General features: G+C 39.2%; 1 protein-coding gene across 1 annotated transcript in view; it reads left to right on the forward strand.

Moving 5' to 3' along the window:
* The first annotated feature begins 14,968 nt into the window (after nt 1–14,968).
* The window catches only part of LOC110740399 (neuroligin 4 X-linked), a 313,633-nt gene continuing 303,403 nt past the window's right edge, over nt 14,969–25,198 (forward strand). Inside the window, exon 1 of the mRNA XM_031661095.1 lies at nt 14,969–15,369. The gene's annotated coding sequence lies outside the window, so the exon portion shown is untranslated. The remainder of the gene's footprint in view (nt 15,370–25,198) is intronic.

Consider the following 25,198-nt stretch of genomic DNA (forward strand, 5'->3'; position numbering starts at 1 on the left):
TATGAAAAGAATTTTGGAGCCACAAATATCAATTGTGCTGAGTTTGAGAAACCCTGCTACAGACCTTTCCATATATATGTGGTTCAGGAAATTTGAAGTCCCTGGAATGGCATACTATTTCTAGACTCTCACACCCTGCCCAGCACAGTGCCTCCCAGATATTAGGAGGATGTGCTAATCATGTGTTGATGTGGTGAATTGTAGAAAATCAAGACAATTGATGAAAGTAAACAATTCTCAGACAAAGTGAAGGAAATCTATTGTGCTTGATGCAGAAACCACAGATTTGGTTGTCAAGTTTTTCCTCTTCCTAATTTGAACATTTTACTCTGGTTCAATCATCTATGCTGTGTCTGAAAGAGCTGTTGCAGCAATCCTGTGAACTATAAATAGCTAGCATATTTGTTCAGCTAGGTCAATTTTTTTTTATTCTTTCCTGCTACTAAAGTTGTTTATTGTCATCTATGTCCATATCTATCCCTACATAGGTATTTGCATGCATACGTAAATAATTATTACAACATAGTAGCTCCAAAATACACATTCATATGTCTTGGCTTCTGTGGTCAGAATTTGGAAAATAGTTGAATCCTCTGCATCATGTTTATTCTCTCCACAATGATGTGAGCTTCAAAGTGAGTTCTTCCCCACTGGAGTCTTCAGATGAGACCTGAGCCCTGGCTGGCACTTTAATGGCAGTAAAAACAAACAAACAAACAAACAGACAAACAAACATAAAACACCACTCCAATCCCCTCACGCCTCACCTCCAACACTGAGGATTACAGTTCAACTTGATATTTGGGCAGGCACACAGATCCATGCCATATCACGATATCTGAATAAATTATTTGGAATGATTTATCTATTACCCCTCACAAATTATTTATATTATGAATCATTTGTGTATATCAATATTGAACTCATAAAGCATTTTTTATTCTTTGGGTTATAATACAATACTGCTTTATTTACTCAGCTGCTCAAAAGGATGCAACAGTGGCCACTGGGAGCTCTTTTGGTTGGCTTTTCTGCCCCTTTGATATGATCCTATCATTGCATTTTGTCTTTGCTTTTTTAGTACATTTTTACTTTCTGTAACTACATGATGCTCCAGGCTCATCTTAGATATTTCCTGCCCAAGTCCTAGAATCATTTATTTCTGTATTAAATCCCTGGATTCTTTTTTTGGAGAGTAGTATTAGAAACCAAAATCAGAGCACTAGGTCTGTTTATTGGTACTTAGATGTTGTGGCTTTTAGATTTCACCAAATGTTTTTAATTATCATGATCATTCCATTATCAACAAGTGCCAGGAAAAATACAGCATAGTAGTGCATGACTCTGTGGTTTTATGCATTTCATGTAGGTTTTATTCCTATAATATTATTGGCTAGTACCAACCAATAGCTAAATTTCAATAACCGATTAGCCAGTCTTTAAAAATCTATGACAGGGTGTTAGATGAACTGCTTGATATGTTTTGGCTGTGTCCCCAACCAAATATCATCTTGAATTACATCTCCCATAATTCCTACACATCATGGGAGGGACACCATGGGAGCTAATTGAATCGTGGTGGGTCATTCCCACGCTATTCTTATGATACCGAATACGTCTCATAAGATCTGATGATTTTATAAAGGGGCATTCACCTAAACAAGCCCTCTTGCCCACCACCATGTAAGAAGTGCCTTTGTTTTTCCTTCATCTTTTGCCATGATTGTGAGGCCTCCCCAGCCATGAGGAACTGTTAGTCCATCAAACCTCTGTCCTTTACACATTACCCAGTCTTGAGTATGCCTTTATTAGCAGCATGAGAACAGACAAATAGACTGATTTTATACGTACTAGATCCCCCCCAAATTATTGCAAACGATTTTTTTTTTCCAACAAAATGAACTAGATCTGGTTGAAGTGGCTACTTGGCATCAGATTGATTATTTTAAAAATCCACTGTAATTAGTTTGATTAAGGATAAAATTCTAGCATTATACTGCCAAGGTGTATTTATGTAGTTTCACTAAAGCCCAAGAAGTGCAAGCAACAGAGACAGTGATGAGTGGACATTCTAATTGGTTTTCATGGCAATGAGAGAAAACCCATATCAGGGGATGACAAAACATATGGCTAAACCTAAGGACAAGCTCAGAAATTTGAAGTTAATTCTCAGTGAGTCACTGGAATCAGCCCGGAGACAAAATGTCTCAAAGCATGAAAAAGCATTGCAGTGCAGAAGGTGAGAAAAGCTGCTTTGGGGAAAGTTACAGTTATCCAAGAAGCTAGGCATAACTGCTGTGCTCAGAATCCCTCTCCCTACAAAATTTGTGCAATGAAATTGAATTCCCCATATAATATTAAGAGGTAGACCCTTTAAAAGGTGAAAAGTTATCTTATGAATGGAATTGGTGCTCTCACCAAAGAGGCTTTCAGGATCCCTTTGTCTCTTCTGGTACATGAAGACACAGAGCAGCAACCATCATCTTTGAAGGAGAGAACCCTCCCCATGTGCTCAATCTGCTTGTGCCTTGATCTTGGACATCTAGGCTTTAATAAATTGCCATGGTTTATAAATTACTCAGCCTAAGGCAATCTGTAATTGGAGCCCAAATTGAATAAGAGAGTGGCTTATCGGACATATGGAAATACATTCTCATTAACCAAGAATGGAAAGTCCACAGCAAGATTAAATACATCAGGAAGCAGGACATCATTGACCTCAGCCCGATATATTTTGTATATTTCTACTTTTTTCTACAGTCAATGAGTCAATAAATGTAGGTGACCACAGATCTATCTGCTCAAATTTGATCCTGAAGGTGGATGTATGGAGTTACACTAGGTGTGAGGAAAGAAGGGTCATACTGAAAACCAGCTCCTGATACAAGGTCAACTGGAAGCAGAGTTGGTGTGAAAGATTCTGGGGTATGTGGCATAAATGGGTTTGCCAGATAGAAGTCTAAAATGCTGAGTTTCATTTTTTTTTTCTTTCAGACAGAGTCTCACTCTTCAACCAGGTTGTTGTGCAGTTGTGTAAACTCAGCTTACTGAAACTTCCACCTCCCAAGTTCAAGTGATCCTCCCACCCCAGCCTCAGCACAAGTAGTTGAGACCACAGGTGCACATCACAAGACCCAGCTAATTTTTTGTGTTTTGGATAGAGACGGGGTTTCACCGTGTTGGCTTGTCTGGTCTCAAACTCCTGACTTCAAGTGATCTGCCTGCCTTGGCCTCCCAAAGTGCTAGGATTACAGGGGTGAGCCATTATGTCCTACCCCTAGTTGCATTTGAATTTGAGATAAACAAAGAAAAAAACAGGGCATAATTATATGTCAAATATTGCATGTAATATACTTTCACTAAAGTTTTATTTTTATGTGTCCTGTATTTTTAGCTGCTAAATCTGGCAACCCTAGGCCAAGATGTCTGTGCTAACATCTGGTCCATCTACCTCTTAGATAGATACTTCTGTGGTTATAAGCTATCTATTCATGTGGTGATAAGCTGACCACTCCACTTCTCTCAGACAACTTCCTTACATAGGTTTCCTATGACAAAGCTCCTGTCTTAATACTGCTCATCTTCTCAAAGATGAATTTAAAAAAATACATTAAATGTGGATTAATATGTAATCCACAAGACATATTAATTAGGGCACTTGCTGTGTAAGTAACATAAACCCAGTTAAATAAGCTCAATCAAAAGAAAACAGAAAAGGAAATTTTTTCAAGGACACAGAATGTCTCAGAGGTTCCAAGGGCAGTTTATCAAAATGAATACTGTCCACTAAAAATGCATGTCTACCTAGAACCTGGGAATGTGACCTTATTTGGAAACAGGGACTTTGCAGATGCAATTAAGGTAAGGATGAAGATGAGATCATACCAGATTAAGGTGGGTCCTCAGCCTAATGAGAGTATCCTTACAAAAGACAGAAAAAGACACATGAAGACACACACAGAGGAGAAGGCCATGTGGAGATGGAGGAAGAGACTGGAGTGGTGCAGCCACAAATCCAGAGATGCCTGGGGCCACCAGGAGCTGGGACAGAGAGGAAGGATCCTCCCCTAAAGCCTCCAGGAGGCAAACAGCCAGGCAGACACCTTGATTTCAGACATCTGGTCTTGAGAACTAGGGGAGAGTAAATGTCTTTGGTTTAAGCAGCCCAGCTTAAGGTAATCTATTACGGCAGGTCTAGGAAATGCATACAGGTAAGAATGTGATGAGGCTGTGTGTGGTGGTGCACTTTAGTTATTTTAGCACTTTGGTAGTGCTGAAAAGCCAGAGGTTCCTGTGAAGTCAGGAGTTTGGGAGCAGCCTGCGCAATCTAGTGGGACCCAGTCTTTATATTACATTAGTGCAAAAGTAATTGTGGTTTTTGCCATTAAAACTACTTTTGCACCAACTTAACAACAATTATGAAATAGCTGGGCTTGGTGGCACATGCCTGTAGTCCCCAGCTACTGAGGAGGCTGAGGCAGCTGGATCACTTGAACCCAGGAATTCCAGGTTGTAGTGAGCTATGATAATGCCTCTGCACTCCAGCCTGTGTAACAGAGCAGAATCTGTCTCTGAAAACAAAACAAAACAAAACAACAACAACAAAAAACGGCCATAAAACAAAACAAAATATGATGAAGATCTAGAAGGATGTGCAGCCTATCTCTTTGTCATTCATTACATGTCTGTCTTCATACCTACTTCCTCCATTTTCCACTGGACAAGGTGAAAAAGCATGACTAGGGAGTCCCCTAAATTTACCTGTTGCCCATCTACTTTTCTACAGCCATGGTTAGCTGTGTACATAACTGTGTCTCACAGTTGTGCGACAGATTTCCAGGGAATGCATACCCATAGGCCAGCTTAGCTTAGATGCTAACTCTTGTACCAAGCAACGTGGCCAGAAGATGAAAATCTTTCTGGGTGAAGCTAGAAACTCCTATTTTAATTCTGAGCCTGTATGACCAGATGCTCTGGAGGCCAGGCAAATCCGTCCTGCAGGCAAGAGCTTCTTCAACTTCAGTGTTTATTGCAAATCACCACAGAGCATGTTAAAAGGCAAATTTGACACAGTTGACCTGGTGTGGGGGTCCAAAGTTATGCATTTTAAATAGGTTTCCAGATATTAATAACACCCATGATATCAGACCCAGGACTATAATCTGTTTAGCAAACTACCAAAACTTTAGATCTTTTTGTGTATTTGAAGGAAAAGAACAAGTATATTGCATGGGTCCAAGTGTTCCTTACATAATTTTAGTCATGACTATTCTAGGAAAATATTACCAGGCTCCTAATATGCCAGTGCTTTATAATGGACCAACCCTCACTCAAAATAATCCTATTTGTATTTATACCTATGTTCCATCTGGTCTGTTTCCACTTGTATATATACACACACGTGTGTACTTGTCACATGCAATAGAGTATTTGCAACACATTCCCTCTCTTCTCAAAGAATCATACCTGAAAAAAAAAAACAAAAGGGGTGTTTTGAGATGATTCCAATACAGACCTTGAGTTTGAAAGCATACAAGAGAGCCATTGTCTTAGAATTTTTTTCTCAACCTAATTTTATTTCAACTAAAATTTGTAAACTGTACTGCATTCACCAGAGATGGTGTATAAGCTTATATGGCTATATCTGACACTGGTAATTAACAAGAGAGAAGGCTATCTGCTTGAGCGTTGATAAATAAAACACATTGATGCTACCTCCTATCATGTCTTCCCCCCATGTTAAGTGTCTCTTTTTAAAAATATAGATTATTTCAAGTACAAAGGAAGAAAGCAGGAAGAGAGTCTATGTGCACATACAGAACAGAGATATGATCAAGCACAAATCAACCATTCTGGGAATATAAACTGCTCTGTATCATATACATATATAGAGATACAAAAATATAGATATAGATATAGATAAATCTTTACATATCAATATATAGATATAACTATACATATAGACAGATACATCCGTATCTCTACAGATGTCTATAGAAGCTACAGATATACATATATTTTTCTATAGACATCTATAGAAGATACAGATATCTATAGAGATAGAGGTACAGATATATATTGAAATACACATAGCAATCTTTATAAACACCTATTGTAGAGAGATAGATGTATGAATCTATATAGATCTTTCTATATATCTATTTCCAAATATATCTCTATATATATATGTGTATATGTGTGTGTATATATATATGTGTGTGTATCAATAATTCCAAGGTCCCAATTAATTTGGAGAAAGATTTGTGTATATTTGCATACTTTTAAAGTATAGTGCATGTATCATTCATCAAAGAGACACACACATTGTAAAAGATTTTCATTAAAAAGTCTTAGGCAAGAACGTTGGTACAGTCTCTGTATAATGTCATTTAAAAAATGAACTCTATTTGGGGTCTCTTATTTGAAATTCAATATCCTTCATTTTCTTACAAAAGCAATAGTTAATGGATTTCTCACCATCGATGAATGTTACATAATTAATGGTGTATTATGGGTTGCAAATAACAGATGTCAGAAGGATAAAGCCTTCAAGGAAACAAAAATAGACTCTTGCCCACAAAGATATCTTTATTCCCATTCATCAGATGCAAAACTTGAATTAAGGACCTGTACAACCTTCTTACTGGAAAACATCAAGTTAAAGTATTTCCTTCAAGGTTTATTAATCTTATAAAATGCTTTCCCTACAAAACCAAGGGGAATAAACAAGATCATCTCTTTGTCTTGTCCAACTGCATTTCTGTAAATACGTTTATATGTAAAAAAAAAGTACTGACATCAACTATTTCAAGAAAATCTCATTTAATTGACAGATGTTAATTTTAAATTTATGATAATTCAACTTAAACTGGTCTGGAGTTTACTTGACATTATTGAAAGAAAAAGGTTTATTTAGCAACAGAATGGAATTTGCTAAACCTTAAGGGTGCAAACATTTCTAAGGTCTACAGCATATTACTCTTATTTAATATGTTGTTAATTGTCTTACACTTTAATCTAGACTTTAAATCCTATTTGGGACTAATACTCCTTAAATGTTTTCTAAAAAACAGAGTATGTTGTTTATCCTAGTTTATGATTTACATATAGATAATATATAATTCATATATTATATATTTTCATTATATAATATCTATATTCATATGTGGCTATAGATAGATATAGGTATCAAAACAGATATTATACAAATATTACTTTTTGTCCTATTATTTCTGATGTATATTAAACCTTATGCTCTGAACTGGCCTCATATAATTGTGAAACCAAAGGTATTTATCATCAACATGTTGCATAGATTTTTTTCTAAAATGGTGCCTACAACAGCAATTAAAAGTAAGAAACACCATGAATAAAATAACAGATACTTAAAAATAAAACAAGAAAATTCTTTGGATTAGAAGGGCCATGAGGTAAAGAACTAGCTATGTGAGAGCAAAAACTATGTCTTATTTATCTTTTGTATTTTGTATTTTGCAGAGCTTGTGTGGTTCTCACATTCATGCTTAGTGAATAAGAGAATAAAAACAACAATCAGTAAACCACTTAAAAATGACTCACTGTGAATCACGAGGTCAAGAGATTGAGACCATCCTGGCCAACACGGTGAAATCTTGTCTTCACTAAAAATTAGCTGTGCATGGTGGTGTGCACCTGTGGTTCCAGCTACTTGGGAGGCTGATGCACACAGGAGAATTGCTTTAACCTGGGAGGCGGAGGTTGCAGTGACCTGCGATCCCACCACTGCACTCCAGCCTGGCAAAACAGTAAGACTTAGTCTCAAAAAAAAAAAAATTAAAAAAAAAAAAAAAATAAATAAATAAATAAATAAATAAATAAATAAATATTCCACCACAACGCCGCTATTTCTGAATTTTTCTTATTTTTTTTCGTTTCACAGTAAGACTATAATTATGATTTCAACTTCCTCTTCAGATCCCCAGTCACGAATCTTGGTAACATATTCAGCTGAAGGCTGTCAATATTCTACTGATTCCAAAATGCAATGGTACTCTCCGGTTGTCCTTCACTCTTAAAATCTCTGAAGACCTTGACATAATTGACCCTGCTTACTCCTTGTGCAGGTTAAAGTCCTTCATTGAGTTCCATGCCATGTTTTCTCTTACCAGAGATCTTTGGCAGATGGGACAATGATCCTATTTCATGTTGCTATTGAGATCCTACCCAGTGTCACTTCCTCCAAAGATTTGCCTTTCCTTTTAAGTGAACACTTTCTCTATTTTACAGCAAAATGTTAAGTGTAATATCCATAGGGTTTGTGCTCAGATCTACAGATCCTACCTTAAGATCCCTACTCAGGTCAAATCTCCTGTCCCAAAGGTCTCAGGTCTGTAGGTCATTGGTATTTCTATGATCCAGTAGCATCTCATTTTTCTTTCCATACAAGTGACTTTGGGTGAATGCAGTCTCATTCATCTTAGCCTTCCCATCTCACCATGTCAAGGCTATCTTTAGTCTCTTCTTATTTTAGGGTTCCATCCCATTTTTACTCAACTTTTGCAACTATGCATATAGTCAAATGCCATCCATAGTGAAAAAAATATTTACTACTACTGTGAAATTTCACTACTACTGTGTATTTCACAACTAATACCCAAATTTATGAATGCTGCAGTCTCACCGTCCTCTTTTGTTCTAACATGTCTCAGCCCTTAAATTCCCTCAGAGTAAATTATCTGAAAGGTAATCTCTGCCACCATCCCCTACTAACACCCCTAAGGATTCCAGCCAATGAACATTCATCAACCTCGGTAATCCAGCCTTCTTAGTCTCCTCTTTGAATGATAAGAGCCTACAAGGAGCTTACCACCAATCCTGTTCTCAGTGTTTAACTTGAGGATTATCTAAAAATACAACCTCATGTAGCAGGGTGGCTCCCCATATGCAGGTTCTCAGAACTCACTCAAGACCTGTTAAGTTTGAATCCTGGTGCTTAGCTTTAGAGCCGTGGATTTTGTAACCATCTTCCTGGGTCATCCTTGTGCACCTTGAAGTTCCAAAGCCTCTACTCACTCCATATGTATTTCTCTTCTCCAGATTTCATTAACTTGGAATAATTTTCCATATCTACTCTCCAATTCCCCAGAAAACCCTTGTTAATCTGTGAACCTTTTCCTCACTATCAGAGTAGGATGCCTGTTATGCCTTCTGTATGCTTTGGAGATGGCATATATCACACATTGAGTTGCATTTTAATAACAGAAGAGTTTAATTTACTCCCTTATTAGAGTTTAAGCACCTTTTATACTATACATATTTATCTCTCCAATAAAGATTAATAATTAGTAACATGGCATATATTATTATTGCACTAACAATTATCCTACTGAAAATATTTCTGTTTCAATTTGACTGTATTAGGAGAGTCAATAGAAATCAGTAGTGCCCTGTAGTGTATCTGGCTTCACCAGTATTGTATTTTGGGTTCTACATATTGATCCCATACAAGCATTAACATAATAGTATGTATGAATATATGTATGTTCATAATAGTATGAACATAGCAGTATGTAGAATGCAGTTGATGAAGACACTGGAATGGAAAATCAGAGAGAACAAGTAATATGGTATAGATAATGTCTCATGTTTTTTCCAGTTCTTTGTACCAAACCAAGCTTATATATCCTTCTAGAAACCCTACTGTTTTATTTCATTTTATGACTCCTCTTAGCTCCCACATCTCACCATACTCCACAATTAGATTTCAAGTGGAAACATGAATAATGATATCCTTATGTCTTTCAGGAATCCTGTTTGTTAACCTCTGAAGCTCTTCTGTCTGTATTGTAATCATGTGACTCAGCTGTTAAGAATTGGTTTTTTAGGTCCTATCCTGGTCACTTATGAGAGATTTTGGATTAGGGAAAATTATAAACTCATAACATCTTATATTTACTTTTTCTTATGAGCATAATTCCATTTGTCTAAGATGCTTTCTAATTTCTTTAAAATTTTTTAAGGGAGGGTTTCATTCTGCAACCCACTCTGGGGTACAGTGGTGTGGTCACGGCTCACTGCAGCCTCAATCTCTCTGGCTCAAGTGACCCAACCTTCAGCCTCCTGAATAGCTGGTACCACAAGGGTGCACTATCACTCTTTTTAAAATTTTTTGGTAGAAGTAGGGTCTCACTACATTGCCCAGGCTGATATCAAACTCCTGGATTCTGGTGTTCCTCCTGCCTCAGCCTCCCAAATTGCAGAGATTCCAGGCATGATCCACTGCTCCTGGCCTTTTTTTTTTTTTTTTTTTTTTTTGCTTTCTTTCTTTTTTTTCTTTTTTTAAAGAAATTAATCAATTATTTTTAAAAAGTCTTAATGAGATAATTCAGATAGAAGTGACTTGTCTGGTCTTTCCCAGGTCACATGTCTCAGGGAGGAGATATGCTACCCAACCAATGCACCCACAAACTAAACTAAGCATTCAGATTTTGCCCAAAAGCTGCCTCCCAATCTCACTTTATCATGCTTCCTTAAGGTATTTAGAAGTGATGTCTCTCCACACCAACATTCCCTCTCCTGCCCTCTCCCCCTCTCCTCCTTTCCTCTCCTCTCCCTGTTCCTCTTCCCTCCCCTTCTTTTCTGTCCCTTCCTTTTCCCCTTTTCTCTTTCTCTCTCTGTCTCTCTCATTCAGGGCTTCATTTGTTGCATCCATTCTTGTAGCAACCTTACAAACATTTTCTTTGTTTTCCATATAAGCCCTCTTCAACTAGTTCTGCATGTTGCCATCACAGTGGTTGTCTTAAAAAATAAATCTGATTATTTCTTCTCCTCTCACTGCAGAAAATATGTTACTGGCTTTCCCACTGCCTACTGAATAAATTCCACCTTTTCAGCATGACACCAAAACTCTTCACAATTAGGTTTCTAATCCTTTCCTCACTACGTTCTTTTTAAATTCAATGTCCTGCCATGCCAAACCCTCCCTACTTCTAGATCTCCACACATACAGTATTGTTGTGATGTCTTTATCCACAGATCTTTCCTCAACTTCTTCACCCAGTCAGTGTCGATGTACCATTCCTTCCCTACTCAGAATGTTCTTCCTTTGCAAACCTTTCCTTAATCATTTTCACCTCTGTGGGTCCCTATTAATTTATATGTATTCCTTGTACACACCTTCTTGTAATCACATTTTTTTTTTCTCATGCTTTTGGTTATTTTGTCTACTAGATTGTATGCTTTCTCAAAAATAAATGGATGAGTCTCACTCACAGATGTATGTCTGTGCTTAGGACTGTGTCAGTGCTAAAAAAAACCATGAACTTATGAATAAGTCAATGAATTAATACACTCTTGGCAAAGTCCATGACTTTGTGGCCCATTATAAATCATTGTGTTTAAGTTGAGGTTCTTGTTTAGTTTAGGACATAGATATCTATACATCGTCCATATATCTACATATATATGTCTACATCCACGTATATGACTGATTTGGGGGAAAAGCTATATCTATAAAAAATACTATTATGTTAATGGGTCTTCAATAGGTACACAATAATTGAAAAAAGTATATATATATTTCTAAATATCCAATAATGGGAATGCATACACATATATGTATGTATGGATATACATTTTTCTATTATTGGGTATAGATATCTATTAATAGATAAGTGTATATCTATGTACCAATCTTGTTGGCAAAGGGTGCTTTCATACATACTATCTCATGTAGTCCCCACAAGAGAAAGCAACCCACAGGAAAGATAATAATAATGTCAGCTCAACAGAGTCACAGAACATAACTGACTTTACAACTAGGCAAAGTTTTTAAGGATAGAGTCTTAACATCAAACCAGGTCCCCGAATTCGTGTCCATCATCTTCCCCATTATTGCTCATGCTGTCCAAAATCCTTCGCATCATCACGGAAGGCTTCATGCTTAGGTTTACTGTCTAAAGCAGAAGCAATTAGGAAAATATCCTATGTGTTGGGGACATTATCTTTTTCCTTCCATAAATGAATTAATGGAGCATGAAATAATTTTAAGAGAAGCTAAGTTTTATTACCAGGCAGAGTAAAAGTAATCACTATGAAATATTGTGAAGATAAGCAGGTCCTGCACATTAACTCAGTTAATCAATACAACAATGTTACATGGAGATTATCTGTTCCATTTTACAGAAGCAGAAATGGAGGCAAACATTAAAATTCACACCTAAGGTCATAGACAACTTAAACCCAAGCAATGTGATTTTAGAATCCGTGTTCATTGTTACAACATTCTATGATGTCATCTGATCTTTGTATTACCAATTTAAACCCAACTTTCTTCAATCCAACTTTAAATACCGGGAACTTTAAGTATTGTCAATTTCAAGCCAACATTCTCCAACCCAACTTTAAATACAAGTCTTATACCCTCCTCCTGTCCCCTGCAACTTGAAACTCCCCGGGAAAGATAACCTACTGGACTTGGGAAATGAGGAGTATTTAGAAACAAATGCCTCGTGCTGGGCACAGCTCCTATATTTTATCAAAATCATGGAAGTATAAGAATAGAAATAAACAAAAGCCTTCATTCTTCCCCTTTCAACCATGCCTAGGGCATAAAAAGCTCCTATACTTTACAGAGCTGCGTTCCAATTTTTGCTGTTCTTAAAACATTTTTTTACGTCATTACTTCCCAATTGACTCACAGTAACGCAGACACAGGGACTGCTGGAGATCGTGACCTTAAACAATTAAAGATGTTTGCACCTACTGCAGCATGTTTGGTGCGAAGGGTACCTAGAGAGTCCTAAAAAAGCAAAGAGAAAGAAGATTTGCTGTGAGCGTCTGGTGCGGTGGCACCGTGTGCCATGCCCACCTGCTCTATCTGCAGGGTAGCCGGAATCTCTCCGTTACAGATGGTTAGCACTGGGATTAGCTGCCCTTTGCATGAGGTTGTAGCTGCGGACATGATTTCTGTAGCTATGGGACCGACTCCGGAGATCTATTGGCTGCTGGCTTTGTAAATTTCATTCAGTTTGGTCCAATGGCAGAAGGAGAGCGCCAGAGGCTGCCGGACCTCTCTCCCCCTAGCTCTTCTATTCTTGCAGAGACATTATTCTCCCATCTCTATCTCTCAGCACAGAGTTCTTATTCAGCCACTAGCTCGGCCCTTCCTGCTTCAACTGTAATCCTTGTTCTGCCCAGGGACACACTACTGACAGCAGAAACAATGAATTTCCTCCAACCAGGCAATGTTGGTGGTTCTTGCATTCCTCTGGGTGAGCGAATCTAGTTGGGGGGTTCCAGAAGGGGAAGGCGCCTGGCTTTCAATACATTCTCCTGAATCATGCCTCGTTTCGGGTTCCCTAGACAAATCTGGATGTGTAAAAAGAACTCTTAACGGCGATGCAGGTCTTCCACAGCTAAGGTAGGTGCAGTGTTAAGATGTGTCTCTCGCATATTATTATTCTTATTTTTAAAAGCCGTTTAAACAATTCGACTAGCAGTGGCTCTCCAGCAAAGGAAGGAAAGCCTCACTGGGGATATTTGAGCTTCACTTTATCTGATATTTATTTTTTCCTTTTATGATGATGATTAATATTGGAAAATTTGGACAGGACTCTTTCCCATCTGTGTAGCTCCATTTCTTAGGTGTGGATGGGAATGTGGACATCCATGTGCGGCTTCTACATGCAATCTCTCCATAGGAACATTTGGATTTATTTTCACTTAAAAATAAAAATCCAGACCACCGTTGTTTGGAAGCATTTTTCTACAATCAGCTATTTGAACAGCTCTGGGGCCGTGTGAGATGTTCTCAAAAAGTAGCGAGGTCTTCCATACAAATTAACAGAAGATTGTGGCGGGGAAAGGAGGGGGAAAATACACACACGCACGCACGCGCGCGCACACACACACACACACAAAAGGAGCAAAGCGCCAGGACTGGAGATGGTGAAAGCAGGAGGACTTCTGCAAACTGTGAGCATGGAAGGCTTTTATTCTCTTTTCTCTCCACCCCAAAGCTCCGTCTTTAAGGAAACTACAACTGCCTGGGGTGCTTATTATGGGAAGCTGGGGTTGCGGGGGGGAGGGGGGTGGCTGGTGCCATTAGCCAGAGAGAAAAAGGGAGAAACACCTTGGTTGGGGTTGCATTAAGACTTTTTTTTCCCCTCCTTCATCTCCTGGCCTAGAATTAGATAAGGCTTGGGGGATGCAAGAAATAAGCCAAGTGATTGATTAGACCGGGCTTGGCTTGGGTAAGAAATAATGCAAGAAATAATCCAAGTGATTGATTAGACCGGGCTGGGTAACGATTGGGGCGCGCTGGAAACCCCGCGTGAAGATGAAATGACTGCAGCTCCGCGCTGATCCTCCAAACCCGGAAGCGGGCTCCAAGCACCCCTTCCCCGTTTGTGGGGCTTAGGAGGCGGGTGGGAGGGGTGAGGTAAGCCGCACAAATGGGGCAGAGCTGGTGGTTTTGCTTCTTCGGAAGATTTTGAGTGTGGCCTGGACCTTTTGATACGGGTGCAGGGCGGTTTGCAGTTGCCACCCTGTGCACCATCTCTGAACTGCCCGCTGTTCCGGAGGAGCAGAAAAGTTGGAAGCCGAGAGGACAGGCTCCCGGAACCCTGGTCTGGTTATCAGTGGATCTGGAGCCCTGGTCGGTGCTCACCTACAACACCCTTTCTCCGAGTGGGGGTTGGGAGGAGTGTTAAGCCTGTCGGGCACTGGGTCTGCCATCACTAAGGCAGGGATGGAGGAGGGGTCTGACGAATCTGTTCCAATAGGCGCACCACCCCCACAGCCCTAGAAATGGCAACCACCACCCGCTCCTTCCACCTATCCCATCCTATCTCAAGACTCTCTGCTGTCCCGGGCAGATTTCATCTGGTCTCTTCTCCAGCCCCTACCCACCTCCCAGTTCCCGCGCAGCTCGGCTGCGTTCTCTCCCTCTCCCCTGGGCGGAACTGATGGCGAAGATCCGCCAACCGCGCAGTCGGAGGCAGGAGAGACTGTGGCGGGTGAGCTAGGGGCTGCTAGACAAAGCAGGGAGAGAGGGAACTTCATCCCAGTCCCCTCCCCACTGCCGCGGCTGGGGCAAGCCAACCCGCGCCTGCAACGTCTTGTCTTGATTTGCGGATGTGCGGGCCGGGATGGCGTGGGGAGATGGAGGTAGGTGCCACTGGGTTGCAGATGATTCGTGGGTTGGGGGCTTGCTGTGGGAGAGGCTCAGGTCCCGGCCGGCGCCCTCCTCTCTGCGGTGACTCTCTCCGCCTATGGTTTTCCAGGAGGCGGGTCTACCACTGGACACTCATCCTTCAATTGGTCTCCTGGACGCCCCGTCCTCCTCCTGCCCCCCAGCCGGACCTGGCTCTTTTGCCCCTGGCATAACCGGTAGGCTGGGGTCCCTCAGCTGGGGTCTCCTAGGCGGAGTCGGGAGCTTTGCGCCCCGGGTATCTGGGCCCTGTGACCCGCGCAAATCTGGGTCCAGGCGTCCATTCTGGAGCTTAGTCGCAGCCAGACACAGCGCCCTTTCTACCCGGAGCAGTGGGGGCGGAAGCGGGGGATAGGGGATCAGGCCAACCCTTGCTCCCCTTGAGGCCTGACCAGGACCACCCTAGGAACGGATGTCTCGCTCGGAAAACCAGGTGCGCCCGGAGGATGTCCTCCGCATCCTTTGCTCTCCCCTTCCCTCAGATGGCTGCTTTCTCCTTTTCTTTTTCCTTTTCTTTAAATTTCCCTCCCTGTCCTTCCCCTCCTCTTACCCCCCTTCCTCCCTCTCCCTTCCCCCCTCCTCTCTCTCTCTCTTTCTTTCTTTCTTTTTCTTTTCTTTCTTTCTTTCTTTCTTTTTTTTTGTACCGAGGATTTCCTTTAATCTGGCTTCTTCCACACCTCTACCGCAGGTGTGGGCCTCTTTTCACGTATGCACGGCTACTATCTTGGGATGGAGGGGAAGCCGGTGTAGGAGGCAGCGTGAAAGGGTACTAGGAGGTGGTGGCGGGGTTTTGGCCTGGGCGATGCGCCGGTGCTTGCAGCCCGCTTGGACGCTGGGATCCCGCGTCACGAATTCAGCCCAGGGCTTGGGCGAGTCTGCCTGGAGCGAGGACGGAGGATCCCAATCTACCGTTTGGACCCAACTTAAGAAATTTGGGGTGGGTACTGGGTAGGGTTTTGAAATTAAAGGGTGATGTCCTTGAGAGCTGAATCCACGGGGTGGTAGTATGGCTTATTTTTATTTTTATTTTAAAATTATTTTTAATTATTTTTTATTTTATTTTATTTATTTTATTTTCTATTGTTCATTTTCTTTTTGTGGGGAGTGGGGGACTCTTTTTTTTTTTTTTTTTTTTTCTGTGTACTCCAATCTTGTGCTTTTTGAAGGCATCTGTGGCCCGTAGGGTTTACATACGCGTTGCATTATGTTTTCTTAAAAGGGGGGTGGTGTGCGTGAGCTTCCATTTCAGAATCAGTCGTTCCTGTGATGTGAGGGAGGCAAAAGCAAAAAAAGGAAAAAGCAAAATAAGAAGTTTAGGGAGACTTCATTATTCCCACGAAGCGGAATTGCCGGTTTGTGTGGTCGTTCTGCGAGGACAACATAGAAGTGCTTGTTTCAGAAATCCTGGGTAGCTTTTTCCTTCTCCAACTAGAAATTAAATGGCCAGGGTGCAAACACCTACCTGACTTTCATGAAAACAAGGAGGCAGAAACTCCAGGAGACCTGCTTGGTTTCAATGAACGCACTGAGCCTTTTTCTAGAGGATGACAGAGCTGGGAGAAATCAGATCGCAAAGAAGTCTGCAGTTTTGTGAGGGCAGATTTGGAGAGTGGAGAATTATTTCATACCTTTAGTTAGCAGTGGAGAAGATGTTAGCAGTAATCTATTAAATCCTCAGCATAGATTTTCCTGTGGAAATAAGCAAAATGTTAGGGCTTGGGAGGATGGCTATATAGGAATTTCATGGAGACCTCTGCAAGGATGTGTTTTCTCAGATTATAAATTCAGTGTTTTATTACTCAATGCAATGAATGCAGTCTACAGATACATGCATTCCATATTTCTGTGTGTGTGTGTGTGTGTATACATGTAATATATATACACACATATACATGGCCTTTTTAAAGAGTGTCTTTGACATGTAAAAATATAATCAAGGCTATTGTAGGAAGTGGAAAATTTCCTCATCAGTTTTAAATCAGTGGATTACAATGGGAGGCTTGATTTTGTGTGTGTGTGTGACACTGGAATGATAATTGCATTTTGATAATAATGCCTGTGCTTGGATACCATTTTAAAGGTGCTTTGATGTTTTCTTCTCCGGCGAAAGAATTTTTCTTTTCTTTGTGTTCTATTTAAATAAACTAATGCCTCATATACAGTAGGCCCTAAAACTAGTAACCTAGCTGATTTTTACCCAAACTTAAGAATATAACAGATACCTGATAAGGGACTGGTAGCTGCATAAGGTAGATAATGAAGTTATCTTGATGCTGTAAAATTGGCAAGGAGACTTGAAGGAATTTGAAAGTAATTCCTTTCAAATTACTGGAATGTAGACTAATGGTAAGCATATAGATTTTTTTTTTTTAATTTGTGAATTTGGCTTTTTCATTTTTGTGTGTGTAGTAATTTGTGGAAAGCTTATAGTCTCTCCATAAAGATGGGAGTCTTGACACAATCACACCAGAGAATTGTTTTCACAAGTGCAGGGGTCTCTTTAAAATCTCTATGGAATATTGTGCTTTTATTTCTGCACAACAAAAAAGGTTCTCACAAAAGTAAACCTTCAAGTACATGACAGAATGGCCTTTGTTTTACATTCTTTCATTTCAATTGGTACTCCACACTTCAACCATTTCATAAAACTTTGAATATTGTCAATAATTCAACTTGTTGAGCGAATATTGCATTCAAATGACATAGCAATATAAAAATATTTTAAGTCCTTTAGCATCCTCCTTCTGAAGATAGGCTTGTGTGGTGAAAATATACATAAATTCCAAATATGGTTAGAGCCAGTCTTAGGATGTGAATGTCAAGTTTAATAGACACAATTTTAGTTTATAAACCAGAATGTATTCTTTCTGTACTGCTTTCTGACTTTTAACAATACGTATTTTATTCTCAAAGGGGAAAAATATGTTTAGTTTAGCTCAAATCCATTGCTTTTTTTTTTTTTTGTCTGAGTACTGTACTTTTTCAGAGGAGACTTCACGTCCTACTTAATTATGTGAATGGATATTCAGACAGACTGTGCCTCTATTTTTTAAACCCCTGAGTTACCACTTTTAAATCAAAGTTACAGCTTTTGCCCAGTCATTTAGAGGAAGTGAGAATGGGAATTGAAGTCCAGGCAATTGAGGCAATTAGGTCATCTGCTGTGCCCTCTACTACCATTCAGTTAACGAATGTTTTCCAGTTTCATCATTTTTCTCTAAACAACTTACGTCTGCATTTTGAAAGTCTCCAGTGTTCTTTATTAAGTGAATGGCAGTGTAGGAAGCCTCTTCTCATTTTTCTTGGGGCAGAGGAGCACAAATGAATGAGCAAGAAAGAAGGTGATACCTCCTAGCAGTTTATCATTGTGACATTTATAGGCTTTGAAAAAATGTATAGATGAAAAGGCTTTCTCTCTGCAGGTGGTTACATTAAACAAAAAATAAGTATATAAAGAGCTCATAAAATCATTATAGGAGTGGAAGGTTGGTGGTGAAAAACAGTCCATCTACCTTGGGCTGAGATTTCAAACTTTAGACATTTCATGTTGAGTTCACGTGTCCCCTATGTATGCAAAACCCCTCCATATACCATGTCTTCCTAAGGGCAGTACTTTCTAAGTACCCAGAAATGGTACCCGATGGAGAGCAGGCCTAACCCCAATAACATTTTAAAAACTCTATATATAGAGAGAGAGTTATATATATATACACACACATACACATATATATATAATGAGTATATATATATAACTATCTATAGAGTAAGATCTGTACCTTACTACATGTAATATGCATAGTAATATATACTATAATAAGGTAGGTCTGTGTTTAAAAAAGAAAGAAGTTTAAATGACTTGCAGTTCAGTATGGCTGGAGAGGCCTCAAGAAACCTACAATTATGGAGGAAGGAGAAGCAAACACATCCTTCACTGGATGGCAGGAAGGAAATGAATGAGAACTCAGTGAAGGGGAGAGCCCCCTATAAAACCATCAGATCTTGTGAGAACTTACTATCATGAGAATAGCATGGGGGGAACTGGCGCTATGATTCAATTATCTCCCACCAGGTCCCTCCCATGACAAATGGGGATTATGGGAGCCGCAATTCAAGATGAGATTTGGATGAGGGACACAGTCAAATCACATCATAAGGTTTTATTTATTTAAGACAGGAAAAGAGTAATCCTCCATAATTTAGAAACAAGATGAAGTACAATGAACATATATAGTCTCATTAGTTGAAGAATACATTTCAAAGAGAGAAATGTTCACTTCATTATAGTGCTAATGAAGTGATCTAGGCTTTCACTGTTCTCTGGAAATGTGGAGAAGTGACTCAGGATTTTGTTTGGGTTGTTTTATTTAAAATGTGTATTATATAAAGAAATCATGGTTTGTCGAAGTATCAGAATGCTATTTTTGGCTTGCAGTGGGACTTTCTTTTTTTTTTTTTTTTTTGAGACGGAGTCTCGCTCTGTCGCCCAGGCTGGAGTGCAGTGGCCGGATCTCAGCTCACTGCAAGCTCCGCCTCCCGGGTTCACGGCATTCTCCGGCCTCAGCCTCCCGAGTAGCTGGGACTACAGGCGCCCGCCACCTCGCCCGGCTAGTTTTTTGTATTTCTTAATAGAGACGGGGTTTCACCCTGTTAGCCAGGATGGTCTCGATCTCCTGACCTCGTGATCCGCCCGTCTCGGCCTCCCAAAGTGCTGGGATTACAGGCTTGAGCCACCGCGCAGTGGGACTTTCTTAGATCCACCTGTTAATATCACTGATCATTTTAGTTTTAAGAGTCCAGTACCTGATTGGATGACTGAGGTTACTAAAAGTGTTATTGGTACTGATAAAAGGGCTATGGTGAATTGCAGTTTGTTTCTACAGAGTGTGGAAAAGGCCTCCTTGGTCTGTGATGATGGCTGTGGTGAAGTTGCATGTGGTGCCACTTTCCGTGTTTAGTATTTCAACACCACCAATATGTGGCTCTGCAGTATGGTACGGGCAAGTCCAAGAACTCAGTGAGGCATGTCATATGATTCCAATGGTCAGTTAGAGCTGTTCAACATAGAACTGTGGTCTCAGAAGCATGGGACATGGGGGTAGAAGAAAACTCATTGCAACTGAGTGCCTTTAACTTGTTCCAACCCTCACTACTCTCTGTGACTATAACTCTGAATGGGTTAGGTGGGGAAACTCAAAAAAGTAAATGCATGTTTTCACAAACAAATTATGTCATTGTTAACTGTTTTCCTAAGTGAGACAATATGCCCTCATGCCCTGAAGCTACATGGTAAGAATGGCAGTGTGTATGAGTGGGTGTATACATACACATGTGTGCAAATATATATACACACACATATATATGTGCTTACATATCTATCTATCTATCTATCTATCTATCTATCTATCTATCTATCTATCTATCTGAAGGGAAAATATGATTTTCCATTAGTTATTTATTTTCCTTTTCTTATCCCCATCATTCACCAGACCTATGTTATATTAAACAGTGCATAACACCTGGCCTGGAAAATAGAGTGACACCCCAACTCCACAAAGAAACGAAAGTTAAAAACAAATTAGCTGGCATGATGGCAAGTACCTGTAGTTTCAACTGAGGTGGGAGGATCACTTGAGCATATGAGTTCATGGCTGCAGAGAGCCATGATTACACCACTGTACTCCAGCCTGAGAGACACAGCAAGACCCTATCTCTAAAAATATATATATAAATAAAACATAAAAAATAAAAATAGAAAATGTACAATGAAAGATGTAAAGTTACCTATGATGGGCCTGGGTGTAGTCTTCATTATGGAGTGAATACATTCATTAAAGTGAGACATAAGGAGTAGAAAGTATGTGTTTAGGGATAGGTGCACATTTTTTCTAGGTCTCCTGGGAGCATTTTTTTCTAATTTGAGTGCTGATTCCAAAAAAGGTACTATCGCGGCCGGGCGCGGTGGCTCAAGCCTGTAATCCCAGCACTTTGGGAGGCCGAGGCGGGTGGATCACGAGGTCAGGAGATCGAGACCATCCTGGCTAACACGGTGAAACCCCGTCTCTACTAAAAAATACAAAAAACTAGCCGGGCGAGGTGGTGGGCGCCTGTAGTCCCAGCTACTCGGGAGGCTGAGGCAGGAGAATGGCGTAAACCCGGGAGGCGGAGCTTGCAGTGAGCCGAGATCGCGCCACTGCACTCCAGCCTGGGCGACACAGCGAGACTCCGTCTCCAAAAAAAAAAAAAAAAAAAAAAAGGTACTATCGCCTATGCTTGTGGTGAAACTGTCTATATGTGTGACAAAATGGACTCTGTCTTGTCCATCAATATTGTGCAATATTGTATTTTTTTGTGGAGAAATTGACAACTTTTACAGTGATCAAACTGGGCACCCTTTACTAAGCCTTAACTCATAACCCTTTCATCTGACTTTGTAAAAGATTCTCACCTTTATTTCTCTCGGTGCCCAAAGGCTTGGCTGAGACTGTTCCCATTGAAACCTTATGGAAATGTTGGTAGAGCATTGTAACAGCCCAGCTTCAGAAACCCCTCATTGATTTTCAATAAATATGAGGGAATTTGAAGTCACAAATGTTGAGAACCTCATTATAGTCTCTTTATGATCTTGGGTCCCTTTCTTCCTGCAGACTTCCTTTGAACTCAAATTTAATGTGCACCACTTATTCACACTTTACCTATTGAAAAGCATTGACAATCCCAAGCAATAACAGGCACAGAAGTGAGTGAATGCTAGAAGGTTTCTCATTTAGGTTGTTCACTCACCACTATGCACCGGTTTTTTAGAAATCTTCTAACACATGATGAGACTGTAGGCAGACTTATGTTTCCGAAGCATCAGTATACAGGTGTACAGAAAGAAATGGGCTAGGTCATTTACAGCTACCAGTATAACTAAGATGGACAAAATAGTTTTATTTGCAAATTATATCTACAGAGGCTTCATCATCTATATCTAGCTCCCTCTCTCACTCTCTCCCCCTATACATATATATATAAAATAGGATGCATATAAACATACACAGATCATATATTATTCATTTCAATTTCTACTTATAATATGTAATTTATATACAATTACATTTATGTACATTTATACAATGGTATTTGTGTACAACTTATATACTTGAATAAAACCATCATCTTCAATAGCTGTTTAATATGTTTATTTCTAGATAGTTGTATTTATGTACATTTATATAATTGTAGTTATATACAGTTTATATTACTGATGAAACCTTTATCACTTGCAAACTTATTTAAAAAGAATACAATTTATCTAGACATACAATGTATTATATAAATATAAATTATATATTAATATATAGCATATTTAATAAGTTATAAAATATAATACAAATGTGTTTTGTATACTTGTAATTTATTATATATTGAGTATAATTCATGTAAATATAATTTTTATGTTATATAATTTATTATATGTTATATAATAAATATAGTTTATATATTATTATGCATATATACCTATTATATATAAGATATAGTAAAATCCATCAAAGTCTATAATAAAATATGTGTATATTTATGTTCTGTATATATGTTGTTCTTGCTCTTTATGTATTAAAATACATGCAAACTTTGTATATGTGTGCAAACTATATACGTAGTTTGCAAACTATATATGTAGTATATTGCAAACTATATATATAGACATACATTTTCCAAAAGAAACTCTGTTATAGGTCGTGAGTGAACTTCCAGGCTGATTCACAGGAGCTATGGTTACTACGGTTGGTGGTCCACGGAAACTACAACTTTACTTTCAAGTGGAGCAAAAGAGCTATAAATGACTGCAATATGATGACCAGCACATCATGACACTGTGAAACCAGAGGACTCGACCTTTAGTGTGTGTTGTGAACCAGTCAGGAAAGTTCATTTTAGTGGGAGTATGTGTCAAGCCATCTGTCTCTCCCACTGAGATGGATGAGCAACAATCACTTATAGATCATAGGACTCAGAAACTATCTAAGGTTGTGTGGAAGTCATGGCAAATTGTCAATGTCCTCAGTGTGCTCAGGGTGGGAGGTGGTGATGGCACTGGATCTATGCTTCGCTTTTGTACCTCTGTGGGACAGATTATATTGGCAAAATCACTTCTGTGGTCTTGCTCAAGATGAAAAATCAATATGGAAGGCTTAGGGGTTTAGTGCTTTAGTGATGGCAAGAAAGCAATTCAGTGACTAAGATCGATTTATCCTTTTGTGCAAAACAGCTTTTTAACCAGCAGGAGCTAGCTCTTAATGTAGAGTTACCTAGTATGTTCTTTCATTTGTCACTTTTATTGAGCATCTACTATATGCCAGATATAGGCCAGAAAGCAATTTCAGTGCTGCTAATAGAGAGGTAAAATAGGCTTTTCCTTGTACTCTCAAAAAATCCTGCCTATGTATGGACGTTCGTAAGAACGTTGTTAAGATTTTTAGTTCATGTGTGGATGACTTTCTCTCATTTTTCTGGTGTACATTATATTTTTTCTTTCATGCTCATCCCTCTCTCTTTCCCTTCCTTCTTCACTTCCCTTCTTTCCTTACTTCCCTCCTTCCTTCCTTTTCTCTATTTTCCTTCTTTGTTTCCCTCCCTCTCTCCCTCCCTCCCTCCCGCTCTTCTTTCCTTGTTTCCATCCTTTCTTTCTTCTTCCCTCTTTCCTTTATGCTATTTGGATGAGTGATAAAATCTCAGGGGTCCTTAAAATATTAAAGGGAAAATGAAGATAATTCTATTAAAAACAGATCAAATAGGAAAGAGTAGTGAAAAGAAAGTATCCTGGAATGACAAATAAGCATGTCCTTTACAATTTAATAGAATTTTTCATATGCCATATTTTTATAGATGATTATATTTTAAAACTTTGTCAAACCCTATGTTTATAAAACCTTAGTTTTCATTTGACTAAATCATATTGATGAATGCACACATAAAACAGATTACCTTGATTCAAAAACATTCAAACATCAGTGATCCCCCCCTTTTTTTTAACATATGGTAGTGGAAACAGCTTCATTAATTTATGGCTATTTCCTACATACTTTTTAAAATCCATAAGCAACAGTCAGATATTTCAGCATTTTTAAGGCACGAACAGTACCTTGAATTCTAATATATTTTAGTCTAAAATATCTGGTAACATAACAAGTAATTGCTTCAAACTCTACTACCCCTCATATAATTTGCTTTTTGAACAATTTAATGTCTTTTAGAGTCATGAGAGAAGCTTTAAAATAGACAACATCATTCATATTATTGAGCTAGGATTGCTTAAAGATGGAGCATAGATTACATTGTCTCAGAGGCAAACATTTTATGAAGATTCTTCTTTTTTTTTTGACTTTATATTTTTGGATACATGTGCAGAATGTGCAGGCCTGTGACAGAGGTATACATGTGCCATGGTGGTTTCTGCAGCTATTAACCTGTCATCTAGGTTTTAAGCCACACACGCATTATGTATTTGTCCTAGAGCTTTTCCTTCTACTTTCTCCAACCCAGCAACAGGCCTGGTGTGTGATATTCCCCTCCCTGTGTCCATGTGTTCCCATTGTTCAAATTGGACTTATGAGTGAGAACACATGGTTTTGTTTTTCTGTTTCTGCACATTTCCTCTATCTGTCTATCATTGATGGTCATTTGGTTTGGTTCCAGGTCTTTGCTATCGTAAATAGTGCTGCAGTAACCATACATGTGTATGTGTCTTTATAGTAGAATGACTTATAATCCTTTGGGTATATACACAGTAATTGGATGGTTGAGTCAAATGGTATTTCTGGTTCTAGATCCCTGAGGAATCTCCACACTGTCTTCTGCAATGGCTGAACTGATTCGTAGCCAATAAACATATGAAAAAAAGCTCATCATCACTGGTCATTAGAGAAATGCAAATCATTCTTTAAAAAGTATAAGAATTCCCAAATCGGTATTCTATCTTGAAGAGCCTCCCCGGTCCAATATTTCTGGAAAATCTCATGTATCTTT

The sequence above is a fragment of the Papio anubis genome, chromosome Y, assembly GCF_008728515.1.
Source record: "Papio anubis isolate 15944 chromosome Y, Panubis1.0, whole genome shotgun sequence".
Classification (NCBI taxonomy): domain Eukaryota; kingdom Metazoa; phylum Chordata; class Mammalia; order Primates; family Cercopithecidae; genus Papio; species Papio anubis.